Source organism: Oryza glaberrima, chromosome 9 (genome assembly GCF_000147395.1).
Source record: "Oryza glaberrima chromosome 9, OglaRS2, whole genome shotgun sequence".
In the NCBI taxonomy this organism is placed as follows: Eukaryota; Viridiplantae; Streptophyta; class Magnoliopsida; order Poales; family Poaceae; genus Oryza; species Oryza glaberrima.
The window spans coordinates 9,141,578-9,149,848 of NC_068334.1; the positions used below are offsets into that span (position 1 = coordinate 9,141,578).

General features: G+C 39.3%; 1 pseudogene; it reads right to left on the bottom strand.

The window, feature by feature from the left end:
- Nucleotides 1–655: 655 nt before the first annotated feature.
- LOC127783660 (uncharacterized) lies at nucleotides 656–3,940 on the bottom strand (annotated as a pseudogene).
- Nucleotides 3,941–8,271: the final 4,331 nt, after the last annotated feature.

The following is an 8,271-nucleotide window of genomic DNA, read 5'->3' on the forward strand; positions in this document are numbered from 1 at the left end:
TATAGCACTGCATATTATTTTCGCTTACATATGTGTTTCTAAAATAGAAGTTAATGCATTAACATTATTTAAAGTACAAAGATTAATGACAATTACTTCGAAAAATTATTTTTGTCTGTAATAAATTAAGTGGATAAATCGTAATAAGCAAATATATGACTTAAAATTAATAAAAATTCCAATAATCATATATACTTAGCATATGAATGATATTATTAAATTGGTAAAAACTCTAATTAAGATATGTATGTACATACTGCATGATTTAAAATTAATAAAAATTGTAATCATCATATATACTTAGCGTAGGAATTATATTAAATTAAATGTTAAAAACTCTAATTAACATATGTAAATGCCACATGCATGATTTAAACCTTTTAAAAATTCGAATAGTCATATATAAGTAGCATATGAAAGATAGTAAATTAAATTGTGAAAAACTCTAATTAACATCTGTAAATGCCACATGAATGATTTAATACTTTTAAAAATTCTCTAGTCAATTATAATTAGCATATGAATGATAGTCAATTAAATGTAGCATATGAATAATAGTAAATTATGCCATACATCAATTGATTTATATGGATAATCAATACATCCAAAATAGTTTACATCGTGTACACAATAATTACGGCATTACATCGGCGGTGACGGTTGACCGCACGTACTTTCTCCTCGCTATTGTTCCCTCCTTGTGATCGCTGCGTGAGTAAGGGGTGTCTTCATTTGATAGGAGGATGCTAGGGTCAATCGTCACCGTGAAAGGGGGTTGCCCATCCAACTGATCGTAATCCTCGTCAGTCTTGTCCTCAACTCCGACGATTTTTCTTTTGCCTGGGAGAACCACTTGACGCTTAGGCTCGTCAAGCCCTCTGCCCTTCTTTCCTTTGCTAGACATGTCCTTCACGAAAAAGACTTGCGTTACATCATTGGCAAGGACAAAAGGTTCGTCCGAGTATCCAACCTTGTTAAGGTCAACAGTTGTCATACCACTGTCATCAATCATTACGCCTCCACCAGTCAACCTAACCCATTGGCACCAGAACAGAGGAACCTTGAGAGGACCATAGTCAAGTTCCCATATATCCTCGATGGCACCGTAATACGTGGCAGTTGTTCCATCGTGTCCCATGGCATCGACATGAACAGCGCTGTTTTGGTTCGTGCTCTTCATGTCTTGGGCTCTCGTGTAGAATGTGTACCCATTGATCTCATATCCCTGGAATGTCGCGATCGACCCAGACGGTCCCCTCGCCAGGAAGGCAAGTTGTTGGTTGATCGACTCGTTACCCATGAGATGTTGTCGTAGCCACGTGGGGAAAGTATCAATGTGATGCCGTGTAATCAATGCATCGGACTTACCGATATTCCTGGCGCGAACTAGAGCCAAGTGCTCCTCGATGTAAGGAGCTACCAATGAAGAGTGTTGCAGAACAGTGAAATGGGCTTTACGGAATAAATTGTTGTCTACCGTCATTATTGTTTTCCTTCCGAGAGTTCCCTTTCCCCGTAGTCTCCCTTCATGGCGTGATTCAGGTACCCCGATTGGGCGAAGGTCTTCGATAAATTCTACGCAAAATTCGATGACCTCCTCTGTTCCATAACCCTTGGCGATGCTTGCCTCTGGACAAGCACGGTTACGAACATACTTCTTCAGAACGCCCATGTACCTCTCGAAAGGAAACATGTTGTGTAGGTACACAGGCCTGAGAATACGGATCTCTTTTACAAGGTGACAAAGCAGATGCGTCATTATATTGAAAAATGAAGGTGGAAATATCAACTCAAAACTGACGAGACATTGCACCACTTCATTCTGAAGGGCTTCTAATCTATCCGGATCGATGACCTTCTGCGAAATTGCGTTCATGAATGCACATAGCTTTGCCCAGACATTGTCTGGAAGGATACCCCTTATTACAACTGGTAGCAGTTGTGTCATCAACACGTGACAGTCATGAGACTTTAGGTTTGTGAACTTCTTCTCCTTCGTGCTTATTATTCGCTTGATATTCGTGGAGTATCCAGACGGTACCTTTATGCTCTCCAAGCATTCAAACATACTTTCCTTCTCTGCCTTGCTAAGAGTGTAGCTGGCTGGACTCAAGTAATGGCTTCCTTCTCCTTTGGTTCCGGGTGAAGGTCGCCGCGTTGTTCCATATGCTTCAGATCATTACGTGCTTCCAGTGTATCTTTCGACTTTCCGTATACACCTAGGAAGCCAAGAAGGTTTACGCAAAGGTTCTTAGTGAGGTGCATCACGTCGATTGCGTGGCGTACGTCCAAGAATTCCCAATATGGTAACTCCCAAAATATAGAGTTCTTTTTCCACATCGCCGCGTAACCATCTTCGCTCTCTATAGGCTGGCTTCCAGGCCCCTTTCCGAACACTACTTTAAGATCTTTAACCATAGCAAACACTGTTTTCCCGCTGCGATGTTTAGGCTTCGTACGGTGGTCGGCCTTATGTTCGAAGTGCTTGCCTTTCTTCCGTACCGGGTGGTTTGCTGCAAGGAATCGACGATGACCCATGTATACAACCTTCCTACAGTGCTTAAGATACGTAGTTTCTGTTTCATCCATACAGTGAGTGCAAGCCTTATACCCCTTGTTGGACTGTCCGGATAGGTTGCTAAGTGCAGGCCAATCGTTGATGGTTACGAACAGCAGTGCTCGTAGGTTAAACTCCTCCTGTTTGTCCTCGTCCCACACGGGGACACCTTCCTTCTTCCACAACTGTTTAAGATCTTCGACCAGTGGTCTTAGGTACACATCGATGTCGTTACCAGGTTGCTTGGGGCCTTGAATAATAATCGGCATCATTATGTACTTCCTCTTCATGCATAGCCAGGGGGGAGGTTGTAGATACGCATCGTAACGGGCCAAGTGCTATGGCCGCTGCTCATCTCTCCAAAAGGATTCATGCCATCCGTACTCAAACCAAACCGTATGTTTCGTGCGTCCTTTCCAAATTCTTTAAATTTTCTGTCGATGTTTCGCCACTGCGAACCATCGGCGGGGTGTCTCAGCATCCCGTCATGTTGACGCTCTTCAGCGTGCATCGCAACATTCTAGCATTCCCCTTGTTGCTGAACAAACGCCTTAGCCGTGGTATTATAGGGAAATACCACATCACCTTAGCAGGAATTATCTTCTTTGTTAGCTGCCCGTCAACTTCTCCTGGATCGTCTCGTCTAATCTTGTATCGTAGTGCTTTGCAAACAGTGCATGCTTCTAGGTTCTCATACTCCTCACCGCGATATAGGATACAATCGTTCGGACATGCGTGAATCTTATGAACTTCCAGTCCTAACGGGCAGACTATCTTCTTAGCCTCGTACGTTGTCTCGGGCAATTTGTTTCCCCCCGGAAGAATGTTCTTGACGAGTTTCAATAAATCGCCAAATGCCTTGTCACTAACCCCATTTTTTGCCTTCCATTGCAAGAACTCCAGAGTGGTATCCAACTTTTTGTGCCCCTGCTCGCAACCTGGGTACAACGAAGTTCTGTGGTCCTCCAACATCTTGTCCAATTTATGGGCCTCCTTTTCACTTTCGCAGTCCTCCCTGGCGTCCTGCAACATCTGACCAAGATCATCCGCAACGTCGTTACCATCAGCAGCTATTTCCTCCTCGCCCGTTTGATTTTCTTCAAATCCAACATACTGAGCAAAGTCCGGAATATTGTCATCTTCCACTTCATCTTCTTCCATTTCAACACCTTGCTCTCCATGGGATGTCCAACAATTATAGCTTGGCATAAACCCCGACTCAAACAAGTGGAAATGAATAGTCCTGGATACAGAATACTCCTTCTGATTCTTACAATTATTGCATGGACAACAAATAAAACCCCTTTGCCTGTTAGCTTCGGCCACTCACAAAAAATAGTGCACGCCGTCAATAAACTCTTTGGACCGCCGGTCAGCGTACATCCATTGCCGATCCATCTACATGAGTCAAAAAAACCGTACACAAATAATTATTCTTACAATAATGACAGTCATACAATAATTATAAGATATCTTTATTCATACAAAAATCATAAAATATTACACCAAATAATTCTTAAAAACTATTTGTAAAGTTTTAAACTAATTTTAATGTGTTTTACTTCTTTTAATTTTCATGTTAGTTTGTTTTCTATTATTTAAGATTAACTTTCACTAGAGTTTTCCTTCTCAACTATTTTATAAAACCTTGTTTAGCAAATGAACTAAATTTCTATATATTCTTTCTTCCCCACACACATTTTCTCTCTCATCAACTTATAACTAAATTTTGGAGACAAAAAAAGTGTGCAAAACATAGGTGCAAATGTAGTATGACAAAAAAAACATTGGAGGATGAAGTTGCAAACCTTTTAGGCACCTCCGATTTGTATGTAATCACCAAAATAAATTCAATAGAAATTTTGGCATGACCTCCCCTCTTTTTTGAAGAAATTTTGAAGCTTGCTCGGGCAGTTGGAGGAGGAAGAAGACATATATATAGGGGTGGGACTTTAGTCCCGGTTGATCTTTAGCCCCGGTTGGTAATACCAACTAGGACTAAAGTTACGATAAAGATCCTGAGGGGGCCTGACATGCCCTGACAGCATTCGAACTGGGACTAAAGATGATCTTCCAACCGGGACTAAAGATCAAATATGCCCGTTACCCTTTTGAACCGGGACTAAAGATCATCTTTAGCCCCGGTTTTTATTGCATCCAGGACTATTGTGGAAATCGGCCGACCGACGAAAGATGGTTTCTCCACCAGTGAATGCAAAACGCTGTAGAAAGAATTTTAACAAAAGAAAATGACACCGAGGGAAAAGAAAATGACTAATTTAGGTTTGAATAGTACAAGTACTTTTCAATATTCATACGTTAATTTGTCTTTCTTTTATCTTATTTCCTATATTGAGTTTCGCCATAGGATGAAGTGATATATATACGTTGCATACATGTTGTCGGTTTTTTAAAACTTTTTATAATTATATTTTTTAAACAAACGAGAGGAATACCATCTCTACGGATAAAAACAGCTTTCCGCTAGTTGCAGTATCATTGCATTTCATGTTTTCAAAGGCTAGGAAGTAGGCCGGCTAGCCTTTGAAAATACTTATTATACTGTCATTATTGTCAGGTGAATATATATGTGCATAGACAAACTCGTCCCGATGGACCGGACGCGAGGAACTATAAATTAAGCACGTAGCGTACGCGCGTACGAGTGTCATCGTCAAGCCGTAAGGCCCTTTGAATCACACATGAATAAAAAAACAGAGGAATAGAAAAAATATAAGATTCTAACAAATATATAAGTGTAAAATAGAGGATTACAAAACACAGAAAAATATAGGAATGATCGTTTGATTGAGCTGCAGAAAAAACAAAGGAATTTGAGGAGAGATAAAGACTCAAATTCCACAGGAATTCTTAATACTTCATGTTAAATTTTCTCCAAAACTTATATGGAAAGAAGCATTCCATAGGAATTTTATAGGATTCTATAGGATTCATTCCTTTGATTCCAAGGACTATATAGGAAAAATTTCTATAGGAATAGAAACCTCTAAAATTTCTATGAAATTCCTTTGAATTATGCATTTGCGCAGCAGCAGCGTACACACACTGATCCCCAACGTCACTGATCGAAATTTTCCTCCCTTAATTTTCTTTTTTCTGAAATAACCAAAGTGACCTGGCGTTTGTACGTATCAGGGACGTTCTGACACCTCTAGCTTTCGTGATTGAAGAGTGCTTTAACAGCACATTTTCACTACTAATGTTAGTACGGTAGTACTGTAACATAATTAAGTCGGACGGTTTGATAAATTTATATGGATATGTTAGTTTTTTGTTTTGTTATAGGTAAGTATAGTGTAGGTGTTTTGACTTATTTTCCGAATATAATCCCCTGTTGTCCTTCCCTATCGTCAGCCCGTCCACCATGCATCTCTCAAAAGTCGTCGGCCTCTTGTAAGTCATGACTGGTACCTGAATTAACACGTGCAATCGGCTCTTTCAATTTGAGAAAATATTCTAATCCCTCGAGGGGATGTTCCCTCGTTTGTTTAAAAACTATCTAAGCGGTTATGAAAAATTCTGAAAAAATTTGACAACATTCATACAACACATATATATACAACTCCACAAAATGTTAAGTCCAAACTTAACTCACACATCGAGATATAAAAAAGACAAATTCAGCATATGAATAGTAGCGTACTATTTATATCTAAATTTGTCTTTTTTGTTTCTCGTTGTGTAGATCGAATTTGAACATGAATTTTGATGGACTAGTAGGTATCATTATACTTTGTATTCTAATTTTTTTTTAGAATTTTTCACAACTATTTGTATCAAATTTAAAAGAAAAAGATATACGAGGGGATATCCCCTCGAGGGATTAGAATCCACTCCCCTCTCAATTTATAAGTTGCATGACCGTTAGGCCAATAGGTACTGTTAGGCTATCCTCTAATTGCTAGTCGGTTTGTCGTCCATACTACAGCTTGTACTTTCTTTGTGTCCATGGGATTCCAAACGATAGGGTTGAAGTTAGTAGCCGTGGATCAGGCCTGTGAATTGTGCTTTGTAAGTTTTCGAGTGGTACCTACTTAAAGGTGTAGTGTTAACGAATGACAACTTGACTAGGAGGAATTGGAATGATAGCAAGAGATGTTGTTTTTCATGAAAAATGAGACAATTCATCATCTTTTCTTTGGAGAGCATTAAAAATTACTTTTGAGTTATACCCTCCACACAGTATATCTTATATCTTTAGGAATTGGATTGTAGGTTTTGATAAAAAAAAAAGAAACTTATCCTTGTAGAAGCATCTGCATTATATTGAGCTCTATGGCTTTGTAGGAATGATATAGTTTTTGATAAATCACCATCAAAATCTTATATGCAGGTAATTTTCAGGGTAACATATTGGCTCCAATGTTAGGCCCAGCTAAAAAGGTGTGATGAAGACATCAAACTACTGAATGATGTATGTCATAAAATTGAGTCGACGGTCATGCAAATCTTCGCCAATTTCGAATGGAGATTCACTAATAGGATTCAATTAATAATCGTGGATCTTTTGTCTTGTGTTGGTGCTTCTCAGTTTGTGTTCATTTCAATTATGTAAGCTTTTTGTGGACCTTTTAGTGTGTAAAAGCTTTTATGCGAATTTATGTAATAATTGGCTGTAACTCGTTGAGCAAAGGCTGGAATTATATTCTATTATCTAAAAAAATGGAGCCGCCGTCACTTCCTTCAATGCGGGGGAGCCTGCTATCGGCTGCGCCGCCCGCCGCCCGCGCATCTAGTCATCGCAGGCCCAGCGTTGGCGGATCAGGCCGTCACGGGCCTGGCGGTGGTGGCCCGAGCCTTGCCGCTCGTTGCCTGTCTCGTCCACAGAAGGTGAGAAAGGAGAGGAAAGGAGGTGACAAAGTGGAGAGGAAATAATGAGGAGAAAAGGTGAGAGAGAGATGAGTGGATAAGGATTAAAAAATTTAAAGTGTCGGGAGGGAAATGAGAAGGTAAGTCAGACTTAGGTGGATCCTTAAGAGGCACGTCTGCGAAAATATATTTTCGCGTGCGGCCTCTTAAGAGTTCTGCCGACTTACTTTTCCATATGGACCCTTAAAAAGTCCGCGTGCGAAATTGATTTTTACATGCAGTCCTCTTAAGCAGCCGTATGCGAAAATGGAGGTCGATTTTTGCATACGTGACCTGTTATGATCCGCTTGCAACCTAAATAAGGTCTCGTCCATAATAATTATTTTTGTAGTAGTGGGTTTTGAAGTATAAAAATGGTAAGACACGATATGGTTGTTCAGATTATATGATACTCCCTCCATCTACTCTTGATAGTCATATTTCATCTTGACACACAATAAGGATAAGTAATTCTACTTATCATTTAGTTAAACATTTTACTAGTCATTCCTCGTAAACAAGCGATTCATTAATATTTACATTTCTCAATGCTCATGTAGCCAATCTTGTGTAGAAGAATAGAGAGTCACACATTAAATCCGAGAAAATCATTAAGATGATACGTTGTTAGATTGAAATATGCCTATCAAAAATAAATTTTTCAGATTTGGAAATATGACTATCAAAAGTAGATGGAGGGAGTAGTATGTTGCTAATAGGAAAGAATCATAAGTGCTAGGATTATTTTAAACCCTAAACATTTAATATTTTATCATACACAAACATTTAATATTGTATCTTTCTTTTACAAAAATCAATAATATATTACTACTGGTGACTGGTGT